The following is a 15,619-nucleotide window of genomic DNA, read 5'->3' on the forward strand; positions in this document are numbered from 1 at the left end:
ATGGTATTAAAATCATACAGGAAAAACAAAAATATGATGATTTTAGCCACAGCTTGCATTTTGTGAAGGTGTTACTGCTACTGTTGCTCTCAGTTAAGATGGTATGGATATCTCTCCATGGACCTTCCAAATCTTGCCACATGTATGTTGTACATTTTAGTTGATCCAATAAAGGTATTACTGTTTTGTGAATTTTGGATGTTATTATACCCATTTTGTGTGTTCTGTTCTAAATTGTCTGTTGCTTTTTCTTGCAAGCTTCAATAAAATTGATTGCTAAAAAAATCCAAGAAGAATTATACAAATAGCCATTAAGGGAAGTATAGAAAAAAAGATTATTTTCTCCTTCTACTACAATTGCCATTTTAGGAAGTTCTCTAGAATAGCAATGATTTATCCTAGCATGTACTTAATTGGCATTGCTCTGCTTTACATTGGCATTAAGGTGTATGCTAGAAGCAATAGAAATTAGTGCTATTGATTTATAGGTCCCTGTTTTTATTTCATGGCATTTGGTTTTAAGTAAATTTCTGTGACTCCTTTGCTTGTGAATTTGTTTTATGACATCTTCCCCCTCCCTATTAGGTCTTATATTCATGGCAAAAATCTCTCCTATGATTGTTTAGCTACCATTAAAATGTGGGATAAATTTGCAGCATTTTAATTAGTCAGCCTCAGCTGGTATAAACAACCCAAGAGGACCCAAAGGAAGGTTTATACTATTAGCAAAAACCGATAGATAGATGATAGATAGATAGATAGATAGATAGATAGATAGATAGATAGATACTGTATAGGAGGAATGGGAAATTCACCAAAGTACTGGGTCCACACAGACCCAATAATGGATCTCAGAGGGACAGATAATAATAATAATAATAATAATAATAATAATAATAATAATAATTTATTTTAGCCTGCCTTTTCCAGTGGATCAAGGCGTGTTATAGCATAAGCAATAATAATAATAAAATACATAAAATTATAAAACCACAAAATGACAATCTCCTACCTCTCCCTCCCTCCCAGAATTAAACAATCAAGCCAATATAAAATCAGATTAAAAATTAAGTACAATAGTGAGACCATCAAGCTAGAGGCAGAGCATCTTCTTGGAGAAGGACAGGTGTTCATATTAGTGTCAGTGGAGTGGGAGGTCAGTCTGGAAAGGCCTGTTGGAAGAGATCCCTCCATGTGCAACCATCTCAAAGGGTTTTCTTTTCTTTTCTTTTTTCTATCCTTTGTCTGATTTCTCCCTAAAACCTATAGGGAAGGGCTGGGAAGCAGCTGGAAATTAGATATTGCCCTATCAAGGGAGTTGAAGGACTATGCCTCATCACACTCCTGGGAAACTGATTTTTATCTGTCCCCCACAACTCCCCAATGTTCCTTATGGGGAGAAGGATTAATTTTGTTATATTTGTGGCCATCTTCATATCATTCCTGTCCCAAAGAGGCCTTCCCCACCCCCACCCCCCACCCCAACATAGAAGTTGTTTTGGCATGCCCTATTACAAAAACAATCAATCTATGAAGTGTAGTCCAAAACAGAGATTTCCTCAGATTCTAAGAAAACGTAAGGATAGTGGAATCTGTCTATTTCATTTTCCTGTGTATTATTTTTCCAAGCATGAAGTAATCTGTGGATCTGAGGGACATTCTCATTAAAGAGGAACTCAAAGAATTCTCTTCTTTCCTGAAAAAAAAAAGTAAAATAAAATCTAATTGTTCTTTAACTGTACTGGCACACACTATACACAGGGTTAAGCTTCAGTGGCTTTTTCTGCAGCATCTGGAAATACAGTCCTATGAGTGAGAAATGAAACAGAACCAGCTATCTCTTCTTTCAACCCAGGTAACTCATTTTCCTTCTTTCCTAGCAGTTATAATTGTCACAGTTCTGCTATGAGCCAAAAGGGCCCATGGGCTACAGGAAGGTTGGAATGCCTTTCCTCCCTCCCTCCCTCCCTCCCTCCCTTTCCTAGACCATACTGATTTGATTTTGTTTTCTCAGTTAAAGCTAGCTACTTCAAGTAACAGGTATGAAAGGATCAGCTACCATTGGGATTCTTTGTTCAATTTTTAGAGCATCCACCTCAGCCTATTAACACTTAGGACTGGTTTGCAAGTCTATGAAGGGGGAAGGAATTAGGGTCTCAGGGTGCTGTCTGGAACATCAGCATTGGAATTTAAAAAGTTGCTGACTCCAGGACTCTGTGGCTCAGCATTAAGGTGCTCTGTGTGTATTTCAATTGTGCAATGTCAGTGTATCAAAAAGCTAGGAGGGGAGGGAAGTGGTTTGGGGAGAGAGCAAGTACCTGCATATACTGGACCCATTGTACCACTTGGAAAAAGGTGAGAAATGGTGTTACAGTGTCACAACTCAAAAGCCTTTCAGTTTCAAAGTTCTAGCAGACTTGAGACCTTTTCCCTATGGCTGGGAAATGAGTCATCCACAAGGCCCAGCAGCAAGTCTTGGAAAAACTTCTCACATGCCAAGTATGTTGAAGATAAGGCCATATGGCAGTGGTTCCCAACCTGTGGGTCGGGACCCCTTTGGGGGTCGAATGACCCTTTCATGGGGGTCACCTAAGACCATTGGAAAACACCTATTTAATTACAGTTATGAAGTAGCAACAAAAATAATTTCATGGGTTTGGGTCACCACAACATGAGGAACTGTATTAAAAGGTCATGGCATTAGGAAGGTTGGGAACCACTGCCATATGGAGTTTGAGCCCCAGCAGGAATGGTAGCAACAACTGCGATAACTGCATGCATTTGGTCACTTGCCTGACTTCCAAAAATGTTTAAATTTAAAATGTGTGTTTGTGTGTGTGTGTGTGTGTGTTTTAATGTTTCATTTGAAAATGTGTTATTCCTCCCTGGCTCTAGGTTGCTATGTTACCTGACTGTCAAGGTTTTCCTCAAATTCTGGAGTCACTGAACCAGATTGCCCTCATGCTCATTTATACAATTAGCACAACAGGAAGCCATTCTTTGACTGGCTCAATCATGTGATGTCAGGAGTACCTGGCTCTATGTCATCAAAAGGGCTACTCAAAGGCGGGATACATACCGCCATATAGTACTATTGTATACGTACTAGGGTTAGGAAGGGGCGGTGCTTCCGCACCCCCCTAACCCTAGTACGTATACAATACGTACAAGATGGCGGAGCCCCTTCCACATGGGCGCCGCCATCTTTACGTACTGGACGCATAGCGTCCAGACGTGTCGCGGCGCCTATGATGTCGCGAGTCTGCGCCAGGCGCCTCGCGACGTCATAGAGGCGCCGCAAGAAGAAGCTCCGAAATGGAGCTTCTTTTTTGCTCCGCGCGGTTTGACTGCTGCAGCTCCCTCGCGGAGCAAATGGCGGCGGCGGGGAAGCGCCGCAAAGCGGTGGTTTGTATCCTGCCTAAGTTATCAAAAGGACCATAGTCTTGGAGCCAGATGGACTATCTCGTAATCTCAGGTTTTCCCTTAAAATCACAGGGAAGGCAGTGCTAATGACCTGGCAATCTCAAGGACGTAGGAATAAAAATAAAGGTATATATATATATATATATATATATGAATACACACAATAGACCTGTCCTGCTTCTGGGTCTTGTGGATGATTCATTTCCTATCCATGGGGAAAGAGTATGAAGTCCTTACTGAAAAACAGAAACAATTCTTAGGTAGTATTTCCATAAACTATTGCTATGTATAAACCACCCCTCTGTACATAAGATGTGATACACGTATAATCTGAAGAAAATAGGGAAAATAGGTGAATACTGTATGACATCATGGGTGTTTGTGTTATGAATTTAGGAGGGGAAAGGCACACAAGAAATGTGTATGTACATGCAGGTAGTTAGGAATTATGGATTCCACTCATTACTTCCAGGAGTGAAGGAAAGTCAGTCCTGTCAAGAATATGTATTTATCTAATTATTTAAAAGGCTTAAAGTTGTATTTTATAGCAGACCCTGCTGAAGACAAGATAAGCAAATGACAGGCATATTGTGGCCATTATGTAGTATGTTGTAGAAAGCATGACAGGCCATAACTTTTACAGAATTCCCATTGCATATTAATGCAGGGTTCAGCAGAAAGTACTGATAAAGTTAAATGTTTTGACAGAATGAATCTAGACTGTTGCAAGAAAGAAAGGGAACCCAAGCAATGTGCTCTTTCACCACTCTCAAGCAGAGAGAGCATTAGATTATGGCACTGTTTCTTTTTTCTGACAGGGTTTTCAAGAAGCACTTTAAGAATTAAATCAGTATGCCAAAATGATTGTTGATGTCAATAATTCTGGCATGTTCTGATAAGACTACTTTTAGTAGAATTTGGAAATAAAATGAACAAAAGTATGCTTTAACAGGCTCATTAAAAATTCATTAAAAAAAGTCTGCCTCTGTATATTTCCGAACCAACTAAGAATTAATTTATTAAAATATTTATGTCCCACCATTGTGCCCTAGAACAGTGGTTAACATAGGAGAAATAAAATAGACACAAAGCAATATTTAAAATGTGAAAGGTTTAAATCTAAAGAAGGAAAACATTGTTGGAAAACAATTAATGGGCAAACATCCCGCCCCATGTTTCTCAAGTTTTGGGAAACCCTGATGGGAAGAATCTTGGACTGTTGAGAATTTTTATAGTTCAGGCCTTTTTCTGTGCAAAATTCACAAATAGTATTTTTATGCATATACCTGCATTTTCATTTTGTACACACAAAAAAGCACAAATTGCTTCCTTTGAAAACAAAATTAGTGAAGAATTACACCTCTAGCAAAAATACCTCCACCTGAAAATATGCATAAACATCCTACAGTAAATTAGGAAAACATGTACAATATATATACACACACACGCATGCACACACACACACACACACTAAAATTCACTGAAATGTTTGTGCAAACTCTCATGCCTCGATTTGAATGCAAGTGGGATACCACTAAGTGCAAGAAAATTGAAATAGAGTGGTTGACATCCTTATTCTCAAAGCAAACTGAGAAGAATCTGTCTGTCTGTCTGTCTGTCTGTCTGTCTGTCTGTCTGTCTCTCTCTCTCTCTCTCTCTCTCTCTCTCTCCATCCAATGTCAGAATACTAGATGACTTAGGGGGCTGTACAGAGTAGGGGCATGGCATCCACATGACAAACACCCTGACTCCGCCTCAGGCCAGTGTGATATCACACACCACACCACATGGCTTGTGACATCACAGTGCTCCTGTGGTGCTGTATCTACATGCTTTTTGCAGCTCCTTTTTGCTCAGTGGAAAGGCGAGATCAGGTCTGCAGCATGTAGTTGCTGCAGCCACGATTTGGCGCTAAAAGGGGCAGCTGCATGCCTTAGGAGCAGTCTGTCAAGCCCTCAAGTAAGGGTCATAGAAACATTTATCAAAGATCAACATGAACTGCTTTCATGACAGTTCCAGAATATATATGGAACAAGAAGTATGATATAGCTGAGTTTGATGCAGAAACAATTACTTTAGGTTGTTTGATGCCTCTTGCTTTCTAAATGGGTCACTGAATTTTGAACCAATAAGCAAGAACCAATGGGCAAAACAGGGCAAAGTGGAGGCATCAGACATTGGGGCAACAAGTGCTCTGATGAGCAACCATCAGCACACAGAGTATATGCAGGTAAGGTCACCTAAGATCTAATGGCAGACAGCTTATCTTCTAGGTGCTATTGATATTATTCATATAGCTAGGTTGAGACATTCTGCATTTGTTGCTTAAATCATATCATCAGCCTACCATATATGCTTAAATTCTACATTAAAGCTTAAACATACTTCCATTATACACTTTTGTAGCCAAGGGTCTCTCTAGGGTAGTTTTAATTAGCTTCATTCATTAATGGGCCAGCCATAATAGCCCAGTAAGATATTTCCCAAATTTTAAACAAAGAAAATTTAGGATCTTTTATAAGCCAAAAATAGCATAAGGGCAAAGGTATTTGTCCTGCCTCAAAGGAAATCAAATCTACATTGTAAAGCATTGCTTGGTCTGGCAATGTCCGGAATGAGAATGGAGCTGTAAATCAGCCTTATTGGGCTTGTCCAGCAGAACATCCTGCCTGTAATCACCTATCTTCCTGATTCTGGAGATATTAAAGTTTCTCATTTGCAACTACAAAACTCTTCTGTTTGATGTGTATATGGGGTACTGTGACCACTTGCCTCAGAGATTATGGTCGCTCAGAGAATAGTGTCTGTTTGGGGCCATAGGGAAAATACACACACACCAATATTCAAATATTTCAGTGCTGGTAACACTTTCTTCAGCAAAATGTGACATTTTAATCCCAATGTCTCTGTTCAACTGCTCCTAATATGTGCCATAAGCAGACCTTTGCTACAAGGTAGTGAAGACAACACAGATTTCTATTAAGATACAATTGTGTAAAGTCACTGTGTCCATTGTTTCTTTGATTTGCAGCAATTCAGTGTGGTTAATATAACAGCAAATTCATATCAACCTGGGAATCAGAAAGCAAAAAAATATAACCTCCAAGGCTAATTCTCTTTAGTGGAACTCCATTGACCTCTCTGCAACCTTTGAATTAGATTGGGCATGAGTTCTGTCAAGCATCTCACATCTTTACCTTGACTTCTGTATAATTAAATCAAAGACACATTGAATCTAAGGTCTTATAGCAAAAATATAAGAGGCAAAATGTTAGTCTTGCATGTATCTCATACTAATTCCTTTCCTAAAATGGTGTTCAATCAAAAAAGTATGGGAAGGAAGAAAAGAACACCTTTGACTTTGGACCCAGTTTGTGCTAAAGCTATGGTGATTTAGGACAACTACTCTTAAATAGGTTTTGCATTCCCACCTGAGTATGGACATCCACTGAGTCACCTTGGGCAAGTCACATTCTCTCAGCCTTAAGGGAAAGCAAAGAAAAACCTGGGAACCAATCTTGGCAAGAAAACCTCGTAAGGCTTTGCCTTAGAGTCACCATAAGTTGGAAATGACTTGAAGGCACACAACAATAACAAAGATAACCTGATAAATACTAAATTAGGGTGTTTTTTTTTTCAGCTGCTAACTTTTTAAAACAATTTTAAAAAATAACAGGAGTGATACTATCTTGGTATGTCTGTTTCTCTCCCATTTAGGAGATAATACCTCTCCTATGATTGTGCCTGTGACAAGGAATTCATGAAACACCTGAAAGCAAGGAAAGAATGTGCTTGCCTTCAAAACTGTTGTTTGATTTGTATGCAAATTCATGCAGATTTAATATGAAGGACCACCTTCCATGCTTGATGGAAGATGGAATTGTACAATTGGGAGAGAAAAGGCATTGCTTGGCATTCATTTTGGAAAATATGCTCATGAAAAGGAAAGCATCCGTGCAGTTGTAAACAGTGCTAGAAATGATAGCAGTATTAGTTTATAGTCACTGAGGCTCACTAACCATTAAATTATTTATGGATATCTTCAATTCATGCATTAGTTATTGATCTGAGATCCCACTGAGTTAAACATATAAAACTGATTTGCAGCTGTTGCATATTTTCTACAGTCTCTTCCCTGCTGGCAATATGGTACAGTGAATTGCAGAAACATACACAGCTGTTATAGAATAAGGAGTGAAAGTGTTAATAAGTGATAATTAAGAGACTGAACTACTGGCGAATAGCTGTTATCATTGGCTGATAAATAATGTGATGATATTTTCTGACATTTGGTGCTTCTGGCTGCCATTACGGCAGAAAGAAAACAAAACAAGGAGTCCAATCAGAAACCCATTTACTTCAGATTCCTCTTACCAACATCAATAGGAATGCTTCAAAAGTAATTGGGTTGTAGATTGCTATCTAATTTTCCTAGCCATGAGTAGCATTGCATCAGCTGAGGAGGGAGGAACCTCCCGTACCACTTCATGACAGCTAAAAATACTCTGTGTACTAGATATAGATTGAACACTGGGCTTGAAAACTGCTGCTGATTGTAGGTATGATATTTTGCACATTTTGGTTTGAATCTGAACAATATTAATAAAATGGGAGAAAATTCATATAAGTCTTAGACAATACTTGATATGTATTGATTTAGGAGGACAAATCTCTTATTTGATATAAGTAGAGTAACAAAAGCATTATAAATTTAAAAATGTAGCAACAATTTGAAGTTTCAGAATATATGGTCTGAGAGTTTTTCATTGTATTTTGCATCAGTAATAAGGTACAGTGGGCCCTTTTTATCCACTGGCGTTTTCTTCCAGGACACACACACACACGGATAACAAAATCTGTGGATGCTCAAGACCCGTTAAATATAATAGAAAAGGAAAATGGTGTTTCTAATATAAAATGGAAAATCAAGGTTTGCTATTTGGAATTTATTTATTTATTTTTACTATTTTGAAGCCATGGATGCTTGAATCCATGGATAAAAAAATCCATGGATAAGGCGGGCCAGCTGTAGATGGGTTGCAATCATTTGGAGAATGAGCATTTATTCTTACTAAGCAGGGTTACTTTTCACAGATTTACTTGCATGTGTATGATGATATCAACGAATCTGTGCTATGCTTGTTCACCACTCATGGCAAATCTCTTCTCTCTTTCTCAGTAAGGATAGAAAGAATGTTAATATAAAGATTTGGAAGGGAAAGGGGCCACCTGGGTGTCAAGAAATCCTGATGAGGTAAATCCTGAACAGAGGAGACGTTTACAATAGGACTTCTGTTTGGAAATTATTATTTTTCCTGCAGAAAATTGCATTTTCTGTACAGAAATGTTATTTCTGTGCAGAAAGCATTTTTTTTCTGCACAGAAAAAAACAGTACTGAGAAGGATTTTTTTTCTGCCAAAAAATAATGTGTAGATTTTTTCACAGGATGAATCCTAAACTGTACAATTTTGAGGGCTTTTTTTGTTTTGCAGTACACAGAAAAAAAATGATCCAATTATTCTTTCTTACCCACAAGAATGACTTTTACAAGGATTTACATCCTTGTACCTCATCATGCTTGTCTCTGTCATATAAAGTCATGGCTATAAATCTCTGCCCTAAGTCCTAGGTCTGAACCTAGGCCTTCTCCATATTGCAACGTAACAACCCAGCATATGAGCAATGGAGTCCTTCTTTCTTCTTCCCTATATACTTGTATTATTAGAAATACCACAAATGGCATGATGGTAAATATATGCCGTACATTAATGTAAAATGAACCATACCACATTAGCAATGACAGCTTTCTGTTGGACTCATGATCACTGCATGATCTCTGTATTCCCAGAATTCCATAGCATTGATCCAGGACAGTTAAAGCAGTCTCAAACTGGATTATTTCTGCAGTGTGTTTTGGACCAAAGATATACTCCCTTTCACACAGAGACATATTCCCACTCTCTCAGCTGTCACATATACAGATAAGCAATCCCTCTACCCATTTTCTTAAAATAGTCACTCACAGGCTGGAAGAAAACCACTGATCTACTCTGTGTCTCCTTTTGCTCTCTCTTCATGTCTCCTTTCTTAGTTGCACAGTTAGCTTCTATCTATAAGGCAATAAGAAATAAAGACACTTCTGATTAGTTGCCCCTGGTCTCATGCCTAGTTTTTGATTTATTAAAGGGACTCCTGGAGAAACAATCCAATACTTTTAATGTTGGTGGTGAAAAGAACAGAGGTTGGAGCTCTGTGAATCTGCTGAGATAAGTAAGTCCTATCAGGACATTCCCAAGATTTCCAAAACAACTAAGGCCTGTTACAGACTGCCAAAATAAAGCTGCTTCCGGTCTCTTTGGAGGTATGCTATTTAAATGATGCATGCATCCTAAGAATCCAGAAGCTGCACCAAAAGCTGCACTCTGGTGCTTATGAATGGAGTGTGGCTTTGGTGCGACCTCTGGACTCGTAGAACCCATGCATCATTTAAATAGCATACCGAAGCAGCTTTATTTTGGCAGTCTGTAACAGGCCTAAGAGTCATATGATAAAGACCAGTTTCCACAATACATCCCCCCCCCCCCCCAGCAAATAGCCCATATAAGGAGGAGCAGTTTGGACGATTGTATAGATTAAAATTTATTTTATAAATTGACATAATATCAAGTCCATCGTTTTCCCATGAGGGATTTTTCTGCCTCTAGAAGAGTCTTGATGTTATCTCTTCTATGACATAGTTATAGAATAGGAAAACATACACCGACAGCTTCATCTCAACTATAAGTTGAGAACAAGTTTTTGGGCCAAAATTATGGATTTTGCTATGACTCGTGGGTAAATTGAGGGTAAAATTTAGGGGTACATAGCAAACAATCTAAAGGATGAAGCAAAGCAAAACAATGTTAAAGAACTTACAAAATTCCAGCAGACATAATTCTTTGTGCTTACTCTTAAGACTGGATGGATGAGAGAGTAGAGGGTTCGGTGCTTCACATATTATATTGCTTTTCACCAGGAGATGGTTCCTTCTTTTAAATAAGTGTTAAGATACAGTACTTACATTGACCCATGGATAAGTCAATGCAGGGTTTTTTGAGTCAATTTTTGACCTAAATTAGTAGACTTATACATAAGTATATACCATAAAAAACTTTACTTCTAGAGATTTTTATTGAAATTATAGTATGTTAGACTTAATTGTGTTTTTTTTAAAAAAAAAAAAAAGTGTTATTGACATAATGATATTTGTATGCCCAGTTCAGATGTTGATGGAGTTGGGAAATCATGATGTTTCTTAGGGCCACCATGATGGGATACATATCTCAGGAAAAGTAATGGTTTCCAAGGAGAAAGTCTGATTTTATTGAGTGAACTTACTTTAAAGTGCAGGCACTCTCCTCTTTCCAATTGACAGCTGGGCTCACTGGCTCAGCACGAAAGTGTATGTATACAGTATGTGTACTGTGTGCCTACCTCTAACATGCTAAAAGTCAAGGAGTGAGAGGAGGAGCTGGAGCTGGAGAGACATGGCTAGTTGGTGAAAATGCATGGACCCACTGCATCATTTGAAGTAAGGCAATGGACAGAGTACCAACATCATAACTCATGAATCTTCTTCTTGTTGCATAAACCCTGAAAGTAATGGCACAGGGGAAAACTGAGGAAGGGGACTTCCAGTGTCACAAGTTCAGATTACTTTTTGGAGCTTATAAAAACTCTTGTCCCTTCTAGGAAAGTGTGATACAACTGTTGGCAAAACAGCAGGATAGTATAAATCTGTTTGCCATTTTAAAACAGCAACAGAAAAAAATTAACACAGATGTTGATATATTAGCATTTTCAAGCTTCTTTTTTTTACAGCTATGGAGAACTTACTGTCTAACAAGCTGGCCATTCAAGCATAAAAAAGCATAAAAATTCAAACTGGAATATTTTAAATATACAGTTAATAAGAAAGACATATCATTTCATTCTTTTCACTTACTGCTATGCAATAGTGAAGTGTCTCACCATCCAACATTGAAAGCTTTTCACTCTCCTGTTTCTGCCTATTGTTCAATAACTGCATCTCAAAAACTAATAATAATAAGCTGTTGTGATGTGAATTATTTTTAGGGGGGTATCTCAAAAGCAACATTATCAACTAAGTCAAGATGAAAATTCTGCTTGATCTGAGGATGTGCACACATTAAAACTGATGTCAAACAAGTGATCCAAACAGAAACAACAGAAGAGTATACAGAAAACTCTACCACAAGGCAAATGCAGATATATTCAGCAAAGATGACAGTAGTAAAAGATACAGACAGGAACACTTCTAAACCACCCATACAGACATAACCCGCCCAGTGATGAATGGATATGGGAAACTTTAAAGCCAAATGCATTCTATATGTTTACACACAAACAAAATGGCTCAGGACTGCATTCAAAGCAAACACAAAATATATAATAATATTTTTAATAGAATGTTCTCCATTCTTTTTCGCTATAAACTAAATATATTCCCAGTTCTTTTTATTGATTTCATAGTCAATCTGCCATTAAGTAGTATCATACAACTATTTCAGGTGGCATATTTTTCAAGTGCAAGGAACACCAGCAGTGTCAAAGAAAAGAGTCATGTGTGCTACATGTTCTTGCCAGCACCTCCTGAACTAGCCCACTTCCCACAGATTCAGTGAATGGTGCTATCTTGTGGGTCCTGTGGAAATAAAATTCAACTGTCCAGTCTTGATCATGCAGGAATCGATGAAATGACAGGAAAAGCAAATGTAGAGACATTTTGTCCATATTTGCTCACACTATCTAAAATAGATTTTGTCTTTTTACGCATAAATGTTTGCAATATGTTGAACAAGATCCCAATGAAAGAATGGTTCTTCTTTTCCCTTCCATTCCATTCTCCATAGTTTCTACATCTATGTGCCAAGACTTCACCTTCATCTAGGCTCTTCAACTGCCATACACTAACCTGAGGGGTGCCCTTTCCCATTTTCCACCCTACTGGCTGTTCTAGAGAAGGTAATTTCTGTTTGTTTGTTTACAAACTGTAAGTGACTTTCAGTTTATTTCTAAATTCCAAAACAGTCTTCATGGTTGTGTGCCTTCAGTTTGATTCTGGTCTATGGCAACAGTTTTATCTTGGTCTTAAAGAACTATGGAACAAGGCAGAATTTTATCCCATCCCATGAGACAGGGGACATTTTCAGATCTTAGTCATCTGTCCCCTTCTCTAACTAAAAAGAGAAAGAGATTATGTCCAAACATGGAGGTGGAATGAGGTCCAGCAACATAGGCCTGAAAAAGATGGGCCAAATAAAGCAGCTTTTGGCTGCTTCAGGGCCATGGCGTTCAGATGACTCATGCCCCCAAAGTGGTCAGAAGCTGCACCAACGCCGTATTAGGGTCCAAAAAGCCGGACCAAAAAGGAGTCTATTTAGATTGACTCCTGACCAGTGCAACGTGAGACCACTCCTTTTGGCCTGTCTGCTTTGCCCCATTATCAAAAGTTATGTTGTATGTTATAAATGATCTAACCATTTATTTCTTAAGCTTCAGGCTCTAGATGCAGCTCTGCATATTAACACAAATATTAATATTTGAGAAATCTCTCTTTAGAGTTATTAATATTCAGGGGGTTTGTTGATCTTCTGAAGCCACAAGAGGCCTTAGTTTAGACAGAGTAAAGCAACTACCTTAGGTGGTAAATGCAAAGATTTATAGACAAGTGGCAAAACATTTGACAGAGAGGTGTGCACATTGTACAGAGTGCCCTATACTCCCTAAATTATCCTTCTCTTCCCAAATGTAAAGAAAAATAGTGATCCATCTCCAGTGCTGAAGTAGGATTCAGATTCCAGATCGGCTGGCTTCTGTCTATGGATCCAGATTAAGAGGGTGTGCCGGCCTGCACCAGAACTTTATGTCAGCCTGCATTTGAACTAGGGCTGTGGTAGGACTGAGCATTCACACGCTCAAAGTCCTACTTGTGCAGCCTGAGTACCATCTTGGCATGTGCCCATCCAGATGGCACAAGCCATGATGATGTCTCTTGTATGCAGTGGCCAAACGTCCATGGAACAAATAGGAGTGTTGTTTTGCAGTTGGGGGCATGATGTGCAGTTGCCGCATCCCCAAACCACTGCTTCCAGGGGTGGCATAGAGCTGCCTCTTACTGGGCTGTGTGTACAGCCCCAAGAGTCACCTTGCCTATCACCTCAGCAGTAAAATGTCTTGGATCCAGTCCTAAATGGACCCAACAAAAAGTGAACATGAATGAGATAAAACAGTTACCTATATATTTGATAGGTCTGTGTGCCTTCAGAACTGTAATCAAAACTTCTCTGGTTTCTATAGCTACAAAATCACATAGACAGAGATACTTATATAGAAGAAAAAGAAAATGGGGAAAAGTTAGAAAAAGATGAAGGTGCATTTTAATATAAGAGAATGACTGGTATATAAATAATGCTTAAAAAGTGCATTTAGAAAAACAGAATAGACTATCAGACATTAAGGGAAAACAGTCATGTGGGCAATTAAAATTCACATGATCAAATGGTGACAACTTGTATTAAAATGTCAAAACAAATTAAAAAAATAGGTTCACAATGGCATGGGGGGGGGGAATGAGCAAGCATATACATCTCCCATAAAATGGTTTAGAATGTGTGTGACTAACTACAAAGACAAGATTCCTGGATGTCTGAGAATAAGCTCAAAGTGATTTTCTAAAAATCGCCACTTCTTGTATTCAAGGTCATTGATCATGCTCTGACTTCACTCACTTTCTTTGAGCTGCTGCCACAGAGAGTGCAGCTATGGTATCTAAATGGTAATTTAGACTGAATTTGAAAAATGTTGCATGGTTACATGTGTACAGTAAACAGAATACAAAGAATGAATCTTGGGATCTCATTAAACTTAGGACAAATTCACACAACCTTTTTGTTTCTGGTTTCCCCTCATGCTAATTGAAAACAGCATGCAGAAACTGGCCATGCGAAAATGTTCAGGGTAAATTTACTCAGAGGTCAGAACAGTGGCATCTGCATACAACTATATATATTCTGGAACTGATCAGTGACTTCTGTCTCAGTAGCTGAGGTAACTTTCTCCTCTTCTCAGGAATACAAAATAAAGGCAAGTAAGGCCTATTCATGTGACTACCTACCCAGGACTTTTTGAAACTAGTTTGACTTTCAGTCAACCTATTTAAAAATCACCTAGAGCTAATGTTTATGTATGCATGATTATTAATTAGGAATTCAGAGTTTTAGCAAGAAAAATGTAGCATCCATACAATATTTTATTGAATGTCCTGCTTATTCATCATTTTTATATCCATCTATTTCATTTCTATACTGCCTTTCTTCCGGAAAGATATAATTTTAATTTTAATAATTATTTTTAATAATTTAATGTTAACAAAGGCATACTTTCGTAAATTATACACATGGTTCCCATACCCTCCAACTGTCCAGACTTTCTGGGATAGTCCCAATTAATCCTCCATCATCCCACATTTTCAGATGATTTTAACATAGCTCAGTTTTTCTCTCCTCCTCCTGCTTTCCTCCTTATTTTCAGCTTATTTCATTGCTGCAGACTTCAATACAAAGACAATCAAGTGGGGAGATTTACAGAAGTCTTGAACATGCTGAGATATATCTAACTGCATCTATAAGAAATAAGCATTACACTGTACATGGGAGTATTTTGCAGCACTTTCTTATGGGTTTCACTTTTTAAAATCTTAACTATTTGTTCTTTCTACTCAGTGGGGAAAAGCTAGGATAGAAAAAATGCAGACAATACATTTTTATTGAGGTTTATCCCTGACATTGTCCATCCTGGTACAAGATTCTTCTCATTCTTAAGGAGATTACACAGGTCCAATCAGGCATCTGTTCCAAAAATATAATCATGTGCTTGAGAGCATGTAAATAGCCTACGCTTGCCAGGTTCAAATAGAGGCTGGATGGCCATCTGTCAGGGATGCTTTGATTGTGATTTCCTGCATGGCAGGGGTTGGACTGGATGGCCCTTGTGGCCTCTTCCAACTCTATGATTCTATGTGACAGGGTTGCTATATCTTTAATGTTAAGAGATCATACCTGCTGCAAATCATTATGGGGAAAGGTAGAGGTACAGTCGACCTTCCACACCCATTGATTTTACATGCATGGATTC

This window comes from Sceloporus occidentalis, unplaced genomic scaffold (genome assembly GCF_023333645.1).
Source record: "Sceloporus occidentalis isolate IW3139 unplaced genomic scaffold, rSceOcc1.0.p SCAF_3, whole genome shotgun sequence".
Classification (NCBI taxonomy): Eukaryota; Metazoa; Chordata; class Lepidosauria; order Squamata; family Phrynosomatidae; genus Sceloporus; species Sceloporus occidentalis.